The sequence below is a fragment of the Hippopotamus amphibius genome, chromosome 11, assembly GCF_030028045.1.
Source record: "Hippopotamus amphibius kiboko isolate mHipAmp2 chromosome 11, mHipAmp2.hap2, whole genome shotgun sequence".
Taxonomy (NCBI): Eukaryota; Metazoa; Chordata; class Mammalia; order Artiodactyla; family Hippopotamidae; genus Hippopotamus; species Hippopotamus amphibius.
The window spans coordinates 19,441,704-19,459,047 of record NC_080196.1 but is presented as its reverse complement, the minus strand read 5'-3'; the positions used below and the strand labels follow the sequence as shown (position 1 = coordinate 19,459,047).

At 39.0% G+C, this 17,344-nt stretch overlaps 1 protein-coding gene across 3 annotated transcripts in view; it reads left to right on the top strand.

The window, feature by feature from the left end:
* LOC130831436 (cytidine monophosphate-N-acetylneuraminic acid hydroxylase) overlaps positions 1 to 17,344 on the top strand; it is a 285,113-nt gene that overhangs the window by 163,805 nt on the left and 103,964 nt on the right. Inside the window, exon 1 of one of the 3 annotated variants that reach the window (XM_057699577.1) lies at positions 14,042 to 14,120. The exons of the other annotated variants lie outside the window; for them this stretch is intronic. The gene's annotated coding sequence lies outside the window, so the exon portion shown is untranslated. Of the gene's footprint in view, positions 1 to 14,041; positions 14,121 to 17,344 lie in introns of those variants that run through there. 3 annotated transcript variants of the gene reach the window in all.

Sequence of the window (17,344 nt, the reverse complement as noted above, 5' to 3'; positions counted from 1 at the left end):
AACTTCTTTATCCGTTCATTTGTTGATGGGCATTTAGGTTGCTTCCATGTCCTGGCTATTGTAAATAGTGCTGCAATAAACATTACGGTACATGTGTCTTTTTGGATTATGGTTTTCTCTGGGTATATGCCCAGTAGTGGGATTACTGGATCATATGGTAGTTCTATCAAATCTCTTTTTAAAGACCTTCAGCCAGACCTTCAGATCTTCCTTACATCAGGCAATTGAGTGGGTACTGCTATAGTCACAGGGAAAACTGTTTCTCAACTTTCTTGAAAGGTGAAGAAAAATGTAAAAAATGAAGAAAGAACTGCAGTGTCTTTCTCTACAGAAAGTGGATGTCAAAGGGCCGCCTGGCCTGTGACCCTAGGATTCTCCACTGTATCCTCAGGTCTCTGGAGAGAAAATGTTATTTCCTGAAAAGAGATATCAATGGGCTTTTCCATTTTCACCATAAAAACCGACTGGAAGTTGTTGGTGCAATTTTATTTTATTGTGCATTTGACTCCTAATTGTGTCATGGCTGTGCAGAAAAGAAGTAACATAGTTCTGAACAGCAACTTTTGACAAGCCTGCTTACAAGATTGGCCCTTGGCTAGCAATTGGGAACTTAAATTTGGGGAGGGTTCCTATGGTTAACTGGTAAGAGGGCTCACTGAGCCCAAACTATTTGTACAAATAGTATGGCTTATGCCAAATATCTGATTTCCTTCTGGGAATCTGGAATTTGGCTATGTGCCAAAGAGAGAGTGCCTATGTGACAGGCCTCCAATAAAAACCCTGTGTGCTGATTCTCTAATAAGCTTTCTTGGTTGGGAACAGTTCATGTATTGAAACAGCTTGCTGCTGGGGGTGTTAAGTGCATCCTATGCGACTCCCTTGAAAGAGGACTCTGAAAGCTTGTGCCTGGTTTTCCCCGGACTTTTCCTCATGTTCCTTTTTCCTTTGCTGATTTTGCTTCACCTTCTTTCACTGTAATAAATCATAGCCACAAGTGCAAATATATGCTGAGTCCTATAGTCCTTCTAACAAATCATCATACCTGGGCGTGGGTGGGGGGTGGCTCTTGGGACCTTCCAATACAGTGGCTCTATTGGGCTTATTTAAAAGAAGCATGACTGTACAGCAGAGATTGGCACAACATTGTAAACCAACTATATTTCAATTAGGGAAAAAGAAAAAAATAAAAGAAGGATGAGAAGATGATGGCCTTGAATTTCAGAGAATTGCCATCATCTTTATATTTATTATATTTACTAGGGTTGGGTCAGTGTACTCCAGGGGGTGAGGTTATAGACCTTGGCATAAAGAGACTGAGATTAGGAGCCCAGCTATGACTTGAGCAAGTAACTTTGCTACTCAAAGCTTCAGTATCCTTACATGTAAAATGTAGATCATGATATTTACATCAAAGAATTATTCTGGAGATTAATTGAGATAATGTGTCTAAAACTTATGGCTGTGTTTGGCACAGAATCATAGTTCAATACTGTTGCTGTGACTGAAGGAAGACTATTGAGTTGTATCTTCAAATATCCTTCCAATAGAAGAAAACAGTGTATCCATGGCAGAGAAAAATCTAAATTATTCTTGATATTGGAGAAAGATTGCAGGAAGAAGGAAGTATATTTATATATCTTATATATAATATATACATTATATTTCATAATATTTAATAGTTCATGCATTACGAAGAGTATATTCATAATACATACATAAGATATTTATGTGATATTTCAATCTGTATTTTTTCACATTATAAAGGCATTTAAATGATACAAAAATGTAAAAACTAGAAAGTGAAATTCCTCCGTAATTTTACAACATGCCTCCATGATTTGTATTTATTCTTTTAGATTTCTTTATATGTATATAGAAACATATAATTTTAAGCCAAAAGTGGATCACATTACTCATATTGTTTCATGTTCATTCACCAATATATCTTGGCACTTGGCATCTCCATGTCATTCCACGTAGGGCAACCTCATTATTTTAACGAGGTTTCCCATGGTTTGGACCTTCCATAGTCTGTTCAGCCAAGCCCCTTGTGATGGACGTTTGGGTTAGCTGTAAACTGAAGTTATTATAGACAAGGCTATTATAAATAAACTCAACATTTTAGAGAACAATTGCTGCTTTCTCCACTTCATTAGAAGAAATAATAAAAGCATTAAAAAAAAAAAAGGCCTGGCTAGTTTCCCTTAACTAAATTGCAAGATAGGGTTATTTAACCTGGAGATGTGGGCGGAGGGAGCTTGAGTCAGGTCAACTTGCAACAAAGGGCAGCTTCAGGGTCAGACAACTTTGACTACCAGCCAATCAGAATCTGATTTCTAAAAGAAAAGTGAAATGAAAGAGCTGTGTTCAAAGAAAACTGAGATTGTAAAAGGTTGTGCAGTTAGCGATGTCTTAAAAATTTGGCTTTAATATATGGACCAGGTTTGGATCCCAATGTGACCCAGATTATATATGTGACAGTTGGGGGGAATTTGACTACTGACTGGATACTTGATATGAAGAAATTTTAAATAAATGTGTTAGATTTTGTTATGATGTTATAATTATGTTGTTTAGAATCCTTATATTTCAGAGATACATACTGAGATACTAGAAGATAAAATCATGATGTCTGGAGTTATCTTTAGAATCATCCAGCTGGGTGTGTGTGTGAGGTGGGGTGGGGTGTGTGTGTGAATTGTCTGAGTCAAGGGAGTTGATATCATTCTTTCTCTTTTTGTATATTGTGCAATTTTCTATAAGAAGTTGAAAAAACAACTAGGCCTTGATGACTGATTATTTCTGTGGGGGCAGAGGGAAGTTGTGAAAGGCATTGAGGGTGGGAAAGGGGCACTTTATCAGGATTGACTGGTACTAATAATGGAATTTTTTCTCCTGGTCTTAGTCCAGGGGTGCAGAGCTTTTTATCCTTAAGGTCACTGACTCATGGGAGGAAACAAAACCAAACCAGGACATAAGCATTCAATTTAAAAGAATTAAAAAAAAAATAAACAGAACGCATTAACTTTAAAAATTCAAGAAAGAAATCACAAAATTTGAATGACTAAGTAATTGCAGTACTAATAAGTGAGAAATAAACATGCCCAAATTAATATTGCAAATCATGATAAAGTAGTGTCAAAACTGATATTAGAGTTTAAAGCAGAGAGAAATTAATCCTGATTGGGAGTGGGGGTGTCAGGCAATCAGCATGGAATAGTGCTTTGTTTGGTCAGTGGATCTGGATTCAAGTTGCATCTCTGCCAATCATTAGCTGTGCCACGTTACATTTAACCTCCCTGAGCATCAGTTACAGGTATTGGGATCGCCAAAACGTTCGTTGGAATGAGTGTTTTGGCCAACCCACTAGAATTGTCATGCCAAACTTACAGCTGTGCTGTAAAAAATAGAACTATTGACTATGAATGACATAATTCTTGGTACATTGATTAAAAGCAATAAGTAGTGTGGTTATAATATTAAAACTGTTTTCATATTCAGTTTTCAAAGAAATAATAATGTCAATATTTGGGGATTAAAAAAATAATTTTTTTTTTCTCCTGATTGACCAGCATTCATTCCCTCTTCCTATCAGGACAGCCAATTTCAAACACTTCTCTCCTACCATGTGTAATCTTTTTTTCTTTTCTTTTTAAAATATTTATTTATTTATTTTTGGCTGCATCAGGTCTTACTTGCAGGGTGTGGGCTTCTCTCTAGTTGTAGCGCGTGGGCTTAGTTTCCCTGCAACATGCGGGATCTTAGTTCCCCAAGCAGAAATCCAACCAGCACCTCCTGCATTGAAAGACCGATTCTTAACCACTGTACCACCAGGGAAGTCCCTCTTGTGTAGTCTTCATGGGAGAGTAAATCCAGTGGGCTGCCTTTCACTTCCTCTCACAACCTTGGCAAAGCAAGCTCTCTTTTGAGATTCTGACAAATGTTTTACCCCAGACATCCTGGACCAGACCATTTCTGCCAGGAAACTGATCCTTTAATTCTGACGGTCTCACTTCTAGAGCTATCCAGGGTCCTGCCAACTTCCAAGGTGGGTTTTTCTTAGCTTGCTTATTGCTTTTCAGAGCTATTTCCTCACAATAGCTCATTTGCTGGAGGTAGCCAGTGTCTCGGGTTTTCTGATTAGTAAGCAAAAATTCTCATTCTTGCATTCCAAATGATGGCCAATGAAGAGTTCTTGGAGAAAGTCTGTTGTCTGGAAAGAGGAATAGAAGAGAGAGTGTGGGAAACAGAGCAAAGGTGGGTCTTGCAAGAGTGAAATTCAACAGAAAGTTAGAAGCAGAAGAAGAGGGAGACAGAGGAAGAAAGGCCAGTTTTTTTTTTTTTTTTTTTTTTTTTACATCCATTCCCTGCCCCAGCAACTGCCAGATCAACCTCTTTCGCCTTAACCAGCTTCCTACCAAGGCCTGTACTTCAGATCCTACCCCTCCCATTCAAAGGCTCCAAACTGTCCAGGGCCGATCTGCAACTTCACAGGCACTCACCACGCATGCACTTCCCCACCCGCCAACCAGAGGCCTCCTGTCTCTCAACCAACCTGTCATTCCACCCCCCACCCAGCCCCTGCCAAGCCCTCGGACCTGCCTCCTTCATGTTTGTCTCTATTAAACAATTATTTTAGGTTGAAATGCTCAGGTGAGGATGGCCTGAAGTAGGAAATCAAGACTTGCATCTTTTCACAGAAGAGCTCCTTTAAAAATAGAAGCTAGGCCTGTAAAATGGTTGCTTTTTTTTCCTTCAAGAACTTTTATTGAGATACAATTGACATACAATAAACTACATATATTTGAAGTGTACAGTTTGATATTTCTTTTCTTATTAGTAATGTATATAAGGTGGTTGCTTTTTAAACAAATGTACATAAACTCAAACATCCAAGTAAATGTTAAACCTATTAAAATCAGGACCTCAGAGGCTACTGAATTATTCCAATTATGCAACCATTTCTCCTCATATTTCTGAAATTCATTTTTGGTAGTTTCTTCCAGCATCTAAAGCCTGATTTTTCTTATCCAATGTATATATTCTGAGTGTCCGGTATGCTACAAACTTTGGGTCAGGGACCAGTGAAGGAGAGGTTATGGCTGTAAAACTCAGCCTTAGAAAGGACACGGATACGTAAACGGTTATAAGAAGCAGTGGGATGGAGGGAAGAGATAGTTAGCGAGTTTGGGATTGACATGTACACACTGCTATATTTAAAATGGACAACCAACAAGGACCTACTGTATAGCACAGGGAACTCTGCTCAATATTATGTAACAACCTAAATGGGAAAAAAATTTGAGAAAGAATAGATACATGTATAGGTATAACTGAATCACTTTGCTGTACACCTGAAACTAACACAACATTGTTAATCAACTATGCTCCAAAATAAAATAAAAAGTTAAAAATAAAATTTAAAAAAAGAAGCAAGACATCCAAATAATTCATTCTTAAACAAGTGAGTGCATTTTTAGGACTGTATACAGTTTGCAGGAAATTATTTACAACATCCAAAAAGGGTGAGCAAATTGACATCTTTTAAGAGTGGTCATACCTCCAGCACCTAGATTGTGGTTTCCAGATACTATTTCCAACAAAAGAAGCCAGAGCTTTTAGGAGAAATAGCTGATCTGAAATCTGGAGCAGGAAATCTACAAGACAAGTGTGGAATATCTTAACATATAAGCAGCAAGGAGCTATCAAATACTATTGGGATCATCTTAAAATGACTCACAGGAGTCAATTTGAAAAGATTCCCACTGGCCAAGATGGAATGTTTTGAGCATTAACAAGATTAATAACTGGAGTGGATTCAAGCTCATCAAATGTGTTAAACTCAATGCATTCAAAATGACACTAGAAAGGACTTTCCAGGACTTCCGAGGTGGTACAGTGGTTAAGAATCTGCCTGCCCATGCAGGGGACATGCGTTTGAGCCCTGCCCCAGGAAGATCCCACATGTCTCAGAGCAACTAAGCCCGTGTGCCACAACTATTGAGCCTGAACCCTAGAACACGTAAGCCACAACTATTGAGCCCATGTGCCACAACTACTGAAGCCCATGCACCTAGAGCCCATGCTCTGCAACGAGAGAAGCCACCACAATGAGGAGCCCACACACCACAATGAAGAGTAGCCTCCGCTCGTAGCAACTAGAGCAAGCCTGTGTGCAGCAAAGAAGACCCAACACAGCCAATAAAAAAATAAATCCAAGATGATTGAACCTGGTGTACCCCCCCCAAAAAAAAATCCAATAAATAAATAAATTAAAAAAAAAAAGGACTTCCCTTGTGGCTCAGTGGTTAAAAATCCGCCTGCCGATGCAGAGGACACATGGTCCAGGAAGATCCCACATGCCACAGAGCAACTAAGCCCGAAAGTAAGCCTGTGTATCACAATTACTGAGCCTGGGCTCTAGAGCCGGTGAGCCACAGCTACTGAGCCCGCATGCTGCAACTACTGAAGCCCGTGTGCCTAGAGTCCATGCTCCATAACAAGAGAAGCCATCATAATGAGAAGCCCATGCACTGCAATGGGCTTCTCATTACCCAACGCAGCCAAAAATAATAAATAAATATGTACATAAATAAATAACTTCTCTTTAAAAAAATGATACTAAAAAGAAATTGGAGGATTGGGGAAAAGATTGTGCACTTATCTTCCCTTTCCTTTATAAACTGTACAATTGGGCAACTCATCAATAAAGGGAAACATCTTACAAAAGGATTACAGTTAATGTATGAAAAAGGAATGAAAGAATTTCTCCATTTTTCAAGCCCCTAATGAAATAATGAATCACAGTACTGAACATCAATGGTTGGAGACATCATAAAAAGACAGAGCCTGACTTCTCTGGAGGTGAAAAGCTTTAATCAGTTAACATAGGGCAACATTTCTCAAAGAATGTTGTGCTAAATTCTGTCTCTATTAGATGTTCTGCCAAAAATTATTTTAACCTTAAATAAGTTTGGGGAATGTGGAACACAGTATCCTTTCTTTCTTGATGATTCGTAATGCTCATTAATATATTAAATTCCTGCAATAAACAATGACATCATGGGTATCTTGATAGAAGAAACAAAGCAACACTCATGAAACAAATTGAACTTGAATCTAATTAAGCCTCTAGAGTCAACTGAATGTAATATGTAAGAAGGCAGAGGGACGTGTTAAATTATACCACAGGGATGCAATCTACAAGATCCAGATGGTGTAAGACCCTGAGGGCCAAAAAACTTGGTTTCTTCTACAAATAAATTGTGAGGAGAAAAGAGATGGAAGGGAGTCTACTCATGAAAAGAGACTTAAAAGATACATCAACCAATCATAATATGGGAAGCTTGTTTAGATCCTGATTTTTTTTAATGCTAAAAAACTCCATTTGTAACAGTTATGAGACAATTGGAAATTTGAACAATGCATATTTAATAATACTGCGAAATATGTTAGATATGATATTGGCATATAGTTTTGTTTTTAAAAGGGTCATTCCTTTTAGAGATTCATATGTAAGTACATATGGATATAAGGGATTTGTTTTCAAAAGGTACTGGATAGAGGGAAGTGAATGAGAGTTTGGATGGGACCAAGGGTGGCTGTGGGTTGCTGGTTGTTGGGCTGGGTAATGGGTACACAAGAGGTCATATTATTTTGTCTACTTTGTGTGTGTTTGAGATTCTCTGGAACAGAAAATTTTTAAAAACAGTGGTTATGGTTTTTAAGTGGCTGTTTAGTGTCAAATCTGACAAGGGAAGAGAGTAGATCAAGGCAAGTCTGTTTTTCATACTGTTTAGAAAGATAAACACCAACTGTCATCGGTGGCTGCCTCTAGGGGTAGAATGAGAGGGATACAGCAAGGAGGATTTAACTTTATCTTAAACACTCTTATAGTCTTTTCTTCCTATGATAAATATGTATATACTTTTATATTACATAAAATATAATGATCACAAATACCCAATTCCTTAAAGTAGCAAAAGCATTTTTTACAGTAAGGGTCACTGAAATGAAAGAGTATCACATGTTTTGACATGTAAAATTCGGATGCGTTTTTTTGTCTTGTGATTATATAGTTCTGAGTCATACACAAAATCAAATAGATCTTACTGATAAGGCATAAATTGATTTTGGAAAATGAGTGTAGAGCCAAGGGAAATCAAGCCAAGGACTAGAGCCAGAGACTCCTCACCCACTTGGAGGCTGTATAATTTACTTAGCCAAATGGCCAGACCCAACAGAGATCGGGGACTCCGTATAACAAATAAAGAAAAAAAAAATGTGCTTATGTTGCGCACTCTTTCTTGAGTGCCCGTGACATTTAATTTTTGTTCACAGCAGCCAGGGTTGAAAGCACAAAATATAATTCATGATAAATTTATATAACAGTCTCTCTTTGTTTTTGTGACCTGTGTCTTCAAATATGTTACCTCAGCCAGGAGGTCATTTCTTCAGTTTACCCATGGTGGGAGGCAACGTAGTATGATGGTAAATGCTTTCATTTCTATTTGCCACAAACCACACAGCAAGCATTGAGAGGGCACTACTGTGTGCAGCGAGGTGTGATATAATGAGCATTCTGCCAATAAATATTTGTGGTGTGCTTACTAGGAGCCACACGTCATTATAAGTCCTGTGGATAGAGGTAAACAAAGCAAAATCCCTTCTCTTATGGAGTTTATGATCTAGTGGGACAGAGAGAAAATCATATACAAATATAGAATATAATGTCCAATACTGATACAAACTGTGAAAGAAAAAGCAGGATATGTAGGTAGTTATGGGACTGCTACTGATGATCATATATTAAAAGACTACTGTGTGGCACATGCAGTAGCAGAAGCTCTGTATCCATAAGCTTACTAACTCCACAACCTCCGTGGTATAGGCATGATAGAGTATTTCACAGATGTGGAAACTGAGGCCTAAGGAGGTGAAGGTCATTTAGTCAGTGAAGTGGAAGCCACAGATTTGAACCTCCTATCCCCTCCCTGACTCCCCTCCTGTCCTGTCCCATCCCTTCCCTCTCTCTTCCAATTCCAAACCTTGGGATTTTAACCATTATGATGGAGGCCCAGTAGAAAGGTGGAAAGTCATGTTAAGATGGAAAAAATGACCTTTCTCTTATACCAATGGCCACGTTGTATGCTCTCTCTGTGTCTCACTTTCCTCGTCTATAAAGCAAAGATAATCATACCTACTACATAGAGTAGTTTTTAGGATTACATGGTAAAATATGTGTAAATCAGTAAGAACACTCCTGGCTTATCAAAAGTCCTCAATATATGTTAGATTCTCAAATATAATTGATGGGCAGGTGATGAGGGGGTTGATAAACACTCGGAACTTGCAGTCTTTTCTCAGGGGTGCAAGTGGCACCTGATTACACAAGTCATGGGCATATAAAGAAGATCAGGAGACCCCTGGATGTTTGCTGGAAAATTGGGAGGACACTAAAGGCCAACCTTGCCCACTTCACATTTGCCTCAGACAGGCCCTGGATGCAGGTATAACATGTGAAGAAAGAGTAGCACCTAGATATTTAACAAAACTGTTTTCTAAAAGTCAACAGCAGGGGCTAGTGAGGGCTGCTTTTTTAATTGGTAAGGGCCATCTCAACTTGCTGTTTCCATAGTGGGTTCCTTAAACTGGCTGATAACCAAAATAACCTGGGGAACTTTTGAAAATACAAACTCGAAAGTTCCAGGGTAAAATATTTCTATGGTGGGGAAATTGTGAGGACCACTAGTGCAAAGGGAAAAAAAGCATTTGTTCATTGCTTCATCCCGGAAGCCTACAGCAGTGCTCGGTATGTAGGAGAGACTCAATTAGGATTTGCTGAATGAAATTTCTGCATTCTCACTTCCTTCCTATCCTTCCTTCCCCAAACACATAGGGCATTTTTTTTCCATCTGTGAAAAACTGCCTGAGATGCTGAGTATTCAATTTAGAGTCTTCTCAGGGGTGGGCCCTATGTAGAGGAAAAAGAAGATGAGACTTAAGGCGTGTGCTCCAAACTTCCTCTCTGTGTTTGCTAGAGAACTAGCAATTTCTACCACTGCAGCTCTTCTTGGGTTAAGATGTTGTGTCTCTGGGAAACTTCAGTTACTAGACAAAATACGTCATATCAAGAGAAGGAGGGTGTGGAGAGCGCCAGGGGTAAGAACACTTTATTCATAGCTTATCACACATTAGCACAGATAGCAGACTTGATGGGAAGTAGCAGTAAGGAAAAGTCTCAGGGCTTGGGAATGGCAGGCTAGGAGCAGCACCCTGGAAACTAGCTGGGGTGGTGAGGGGAGGGTTGATGGGGCAGGGAGGGGAGGGCAGGGGTGGTGATGGTGGTGAGCATTTGAAGAGTACAGAGAGGTTCACACTTAAAGGAAATTTTCCTAAGTAACACTTTTTCTATGGGGTGGGGCGGGCTGGGGGAAGGGAGTCTGGGGACATTAATAGCTCCGAGTGCTTGGTACAGAGTTGACGCTGACTTGTTGAAATGTATTGCTGAGGGTTAGCAGTTCAATCCCACAGGCATTTTTGGAAACCTTGTAAGTGCTAAGGTTCGGGATACAGAGATTGCCCTGTGTACTGCCTTCAAGGCTTCACGTTCCCATTGCAGGGGTCATGGGTTCCATCCCTGGCATGACATTTGAAAGAGTCAGATTCACAGATTTACATCATACCCAGGGCTCTGTTATGTTTCCTGAAATCATTTCAGTGGTTCTTTCCCTGGCCTTAGACACACACACACACACACACACACACACACACACACACACACACACACACACACACACACACACACACACACATCCTGATGGGCACTCAGCTGAATACTTGAGGGGCTCTCTGCAGACCTCAAAGTTCTCTCTTGGTGCAGAGCTCTTGTCTTTCGTGTTATGCCCCACAAACCCTAACTGCCTCAAACTCTCCAGACCCTCAGCTGTTTCCTCAATTCAGGGAGACTTTCGAAAAGGTGTCCCTTACCTTCTCTGTGACCTGGAAATTCTCTGAACAATAAACTGGGGCAATCATTTGGCTTACCTTGTCTGTTTACTGTTTCTTGGAGATCACCATTCTTTGTTATCTGATTTGTTTTGAGAATTGTTCTTTCATATATTTTATCTTTTTTTTTTTTGGTTGTTTCAAACAAGAGGGTAAATCTGATTCCTATTTACTTCATCTTCCAGAAGTGGAAATGAATGTATGAGTCATTCTTGATGCTTTTGTTTCCTATGCATTTTTGGTTTTAATTTACATTTCTCTGGTGACTTGTGATGCTGGGCACTGTTTCATGTGCTCATTGGCCCTTGGTTTATCTTTTTTGGTGAAATGTCTGTTCAAATCTTTTGCCTGTTTTTTTTTTTTTAATTGGGTTCTTTATCTTTTTATTCTTGAGTTGTAGAAATTCTTGAGTTGTATGTCATGGACATGGGTTTTTCATCAGATATGTGTTTTGCAAATATTTTCTCCCAATCTGTAGCTAGCCTTTGTCTTTTGTTAAGCAGAAGTTCAAAATTTTTTGATGAAGTCTAATTTGTTCATTTCTTTTTTATACAGTTATGCTTTCTGTACCATTTCTAAGAAATCTTTGTGTACCTCCAAGCCTTGAAGTTATTTTCTGTACTTTCTTCTAAAAGCTTCATAGTTTAGTGTTTAAGTTTAGATCTATGTTTTATCTCACTTTAATTTTTATATATGGTGTGAGGTAAGGATAAAGGTTAAAATTCCCCCCCCCCCCATATAAGCACTCAGCTATTCCAGTACCATTTGTTGAAAAGTAACAAATGGCTTCTATTGTGTTCCATCAACCTAATTTTTCAATCCTTTGCTAGTACCACAGTCTTGATTCTGGAGCTTTATAATAAGTTTTGAAGTTAGGTAGCATAAGGCCTCCAACTTTATTCTTCTTTTACAAGATTGTTTTGGCTATTTAGGTTGTATTTCCATATACATCTTAGAATAACTTGTCAATTTCTACAAAAAAAGAACCAGTGAGATTTTGATTGGAAATGCATTGAAACTATTGCATCAAGAGATCAGTTTGGAGAATTGATATCTTAACAACTGACTCTTCCTGCCCTTGATATTTTAGTGTTACTGTTTATGAAGGATTTTAATTTATATATTATATAATTGTTTTGATGGAATTTACTGGATTTAATATTGTTCTAGGATTTTATCCATTGCATCTACATATTTATATTTATTGGTACAAAGATTTTTACATTATCTTTTTAATGTCTGCAGCATCTATAGTATATCTTCTTCTTTCTTCCCAGGAATGGTGACATATCTTTTTTTTTCCTTTGCCAATAATGTTACTAGATATTTTTCAAGTTTGTTTTGACCTTTTCAAAGAACTAATTTTTGAATAGATTATTTGGAATAGGTTATCTCCATTGTATTTAATAAAATTTTGTATTTAATAAAAAATAAAAATTTGTGTAAAAATTTAATTAAAATAATTTAATTAAAAATAATTTCTATTTTATTAAATATTGCCCTGTATTTTCTTTCTCTTTTTTTTGTCTGTGTATTCTGCTGTTCTTTTTCTAACTTCTTGGAATCAACATTTAGCGCATTAAATTTCAGACTTTGTTCTTTTCTAGTATCAGCATTTACCTCTAAATATTGCTTCAGTGAATCCCTCAGGTCTGTTATGTATATTTTCATTCGTACCTAGTTCTAAATATTTTCTCCTCTATTATGATTTATTTATGACCAATATATCACATACATATCTGTTTCTTAATTTTCAACAGTAAATTTTATTAGTGTTATTTTGATTTTGATTCTGAGCTTAGTTGCATTATAATATATGCAATATTGTGTCTCTACACGATATTATTCTTTTGAAATTAGTTGAGATTCAGCCTGTGTATGCTTAGCTATGGTAACTGTTACATATGTGCAGGAAAATAATATATAATATATATTCTGTAGTTGTTGAATGGTATGTTACATATAATATATGTTATATATATCACATAGAGGCATATGTAAATTATATTATAAATAATACATAGAATATCATATGTGTTATATATGATTTAGAGGCATCATATATGAATAGAGGCCTTTGCATATATTATATATAATATTTAATGTATCATATAATGTTATTTATGATATAGAGGCAATATACATGTTATGTATGACACAGAGGAATATATATATACATATTTATATGTGTGTGTGTATACATACATACATATATAGGTTGTTTCAAACAAAAGGGTAAATCTGGTCCCTATCACTCCATCTTGGCCAGAAGTGGAAATACATGAGTCATTCTTGACACTTTTCTTTCCTACTCATTTTTAAATTTACATTTCTCTTATACCTAATGATGCTGGGCACTTTTTCATGTGCTCATTAGCCATACACACACCCACCCCCACACACCCACCCCCACACACACACCCATCCATAGGTCAGGTTTATTAACTGTGTTATTCAAACCGTCTTCATCCTTACTAATTCCCCCGCCCCTCGACGTATCCCAACAGGTATTTGCGCCTTTAGGGTCTAACAGTTTTCTGACTATGGCTCTAGTGAGTTTGGAAGCTGCACAGATACCATCATTAGGATAAAATTCTTCCTGAAGAGCAGTCACTCCCCGAGCTAAGTTATTGCCTTCTCTTGAGGGAAAAGAAACACCATGCGGGATCTGCCACGAGGGTCCTGGCGGAGGGAGGGTGGGCGGCAGGGAGCCCTCGGCGCGCGGGAATCGCGGAGCAGAGCGCCCGCAGTGCGCGCAGGTGCGGGGAGGCGCTGGCGAGGTCTCGCGTCGCCGGAGGGTGCTGGGCGGGTTCCCAGATGTCCTCGAGCCGTCAATAGTCTGTGACGCGGCGGGGAGGAGCCTTTCCCTAAGTAACGGAACCGTTCCCTAGTTGCCTGTCCTGATGCCTGGACCGCGCCCAGGAGGTACTTCTGTCCCCACGCGGTTCTCAGCCTGGCACCTCTGGGGTGGAGCCTATTTTCTATTCCCTTCCCTCTGGTGCCTCTCCCTCCCGCCCCTCGGTGTGCAGCCATACTCCTGCAGTGCCTGCTTCTCCCGGGGCGCATCCGATCAGGCCACTCGCCTCCTGACCACCCTTCCTTACTTCCCACAGGTGAGAAGAGCTCACTTGCTGCGCGGAGGCTGTCTCCACGCGCTTCCTGCTGCGCGTGCGCACTCCTAATGGCTAAAATACATTTTTAATCTGCTTTTGCTATCAGTTACTGAGGAAGTATTTACAAATCTACTATGATTTTGAACTTGCTTTTTACTCCTTATAGTTTGTCAATATATCTTGAGGCTGTTATGAGTACATGCAAATTTAAAATTATTAAGGTTTTTGGTGAACCGAACCTTTTACCTTTATGAAGTGCTAATCTCTGGCAGTGTTTATTGCTTAAAATATTTTCTCTATTGTCAATGTGGCTCTGTCAGTGCACTCGCGGTTAGGATTTGCCTGATACCTCCCTTATGCATACGTGACACATGTATAAGTATGGAAACAGACATATTTCAGGCCGCAGTTCATGGAGTTGAATTAGTGATAATATTATGGACCTTTTTGTGTTGTTTTGAATTATGGTGCTTTCGCTGTTTAGTTATTTTGTACTAGGAGCTCCTCGATGCTTTGGAATTTTACCTGCAGAAAACTTCTTCAGTTGGATTAGAGATGGAGTCCTCCAGAGAGGGTCATTTGCTTCCTCCAGGTTTATGGGAACTAATAGTCTAGGGTCACTGAAAATTAAATCTTTCTCCAGTTCTCCCAGGCAGTGTGAATTCAGGCTGAAAACATTCATGAAGGCCAAGTTCTGTTTTTCGTTTTTTGTTTTTTCTCCCCCTCTAAATTGTTGGTTTAACCCACCTGGATACCACGTTTTGAGGAGAAGCTCCGTTAGATTCCTCAGGGTGGGCACGCTCTGGGCTGTGTCTCCGGAGCCCTTCTGAGGCTATGACTTCAAAACTCAAGCTTCGTTTCCTCTCCCCACTTTGTTTGGTAAATAGCTGGCTATAGTGCCCCCTCCACATCCCTACAGATTTCTGTGTCTTTGCTCAATCCTTGATTTGAGAAGTCCTTACTTCTTCTGCGACAGCTCATTGACTCTTGTAAGATTTCTCTTCGTTTTTAGTTGTTTTCAACAAGAGGATCCATTCAGGTATTTAGCTCACCACCGTCCTGGGGACAGAATCTAAATTTAATAGATGGCACATCAAACTCTGTTAGGCTGCTTATTTACGCCTTTTCACCTGTCAAGTAATTTGATATCTCAGTACACTATAATTGAGAAAATGTGTTTACTTTAACTGAATTCCATAAAGAGAAGTTGGGAGGGTGAAATTCTCCGGTATGTGATAAATGTATTGTAACATTTTAGCTTGAGCCAGTTTAAAAGAGGACACCACAAAGTTTTGAAGAGGTTACCACAAACACATCTGCCCGCTAGAAACTGCCCAGGAAATGACTTTTTATTATTATTATTAGTTTTGACGTCCCTTTGGATTATTTCTGTTCTAGTAGCCTTTTTCCAAACGTAAAACCACACAAACACGCTGTGGTGAGTTGACGGGTTGCACCACCCTCCAAAGAGAAGTCTCATCAGGACCTCTGAATGTGACTTTCTTTGGGAAAAGGGTTTTTGTAGGTACAATTAAGTTAAGAATTTTAAGATGAGATCATCCTGGGTTATCTGGGTAGACCCGACCCTAAATCCAATGGCAAGTGTCTCTATAATAACAGAAAAACACACGGACAAGAGAAGGAGAAACAGAGAGAAGGTGATTTAAAGATGGAGGCAGAGACTGAAGAGATGCTCTTTGGAGCCGAGGACTGCCAAGGATTGCCAGCACCAAAGCTAAAAGTGAGGCATCGACAGATTCTCCTTTACAGCTCCTGGGAGGAAGCAACCGTGCTGACACCTTGATTTAGGCCTTCTGGCCTCTGGAACTGTGAGAGGAAACTTTTCTCTTATTCTGAGCCTCCCAGTTTGTCATGCATGGTTATGGCAGCCCTGGGAAACTCATGACCAAGTTTGTAGACTCTCTCCGCTCTAATAATTTTGAAAAGTCTGCAATCTAGTTTCTCTTCAGGCATGATCAAGAAATGACAATCAGGTGAGGGAACTATTATTAAATGCCTCCGGGGGCCACTCCCAACTTCCAGTTTCCTGGTTGTGAGGGTTAAATGTAGTGCATGCCTAAAGCTTTATACCAGTATAAAGCCTTTCCTGACTATTGCTGGCACTTTTCTTTTTCTTTCTCTTTTTTAACATAGGCAGCATTCAAACTTGCCATCAGCCCCCTCTTCGTCTTCAACTGTGGCAGCGTTTTCAGTGTTTGACCCTTCTTCCTGCTCTTCATGCCTCTCCCCTCTTCTTATGTAAACACTGAGATAAGGCTCTCTGAAACTTCCCAGAATGACTCTGAACTTACCAGAGAAGTCATTTTTATCCAGTGAAGACCAACCACAAAATAGCTCCTGGAATTTGTACAGCAGATTATAACTTAGAACTCAATTTTACATATTTTATCATCATGGCTGCTCTTAGAGGGAGCTATTATCACGACCATTTTATTAATAAGAACAGTTTTTCTCCAGGTAGAATCAAAGAACTGGATCTGGAAGGAACCTTGGCACTGCTGGCCTCACCGTTTCACTCACTGATGAAACAGTTCTTGAGTAACTATCATGTACTGGATTGAAAGAGTTTCTGGAAGTTCAAATGTAATCAATATGTTCCAGGCTTCATCTGCTGGTGAGCAAATAGGTATTATTCCCAGCAATGGTGTAGCAATTTTATAGCATTAAAAGTGGATATTAATCTTAAAGCAAAGTACTTATAAGTAGGATTTTTTTGCACACTCTAAATCAAAAAGTGAAAATGAACAATATGTGTTGTACAGGCATATTTACGTTGGTACCTATAAATCTACTTCATTTCTAACTGCTATATCCACAAAAGGATGTGCTGTAATTTATTTGCTCATTCTTCTATTGGTATTTTCAATATTTTGTTGCAGCAGACATCTTTCTGTACAAGTGCTAAAGTACTTCTTAAAAAAAAACTTATGCTAGAAGTAGAACTGCTGAATCAAAAGGTACTCACATTTAAAATTTGCTAGGTACTGTCAAATTCCTCCCCCCACCCCCGCCACCCTCACCGCCAAAGCTACCAATTTATACTCCTATGAATATTATGAGCAAACCCCTTTCCCAGGGTGCTCACCAACCCTGAAAAATATTCATCTTTAAAATGCTGTCAAACTGAAGGGTGAACAATAACTCAATCTTGATTTAGTTGATGGGAGGAGGGCAGAGGAGAAGTTCAGCTGACACTTTCATTT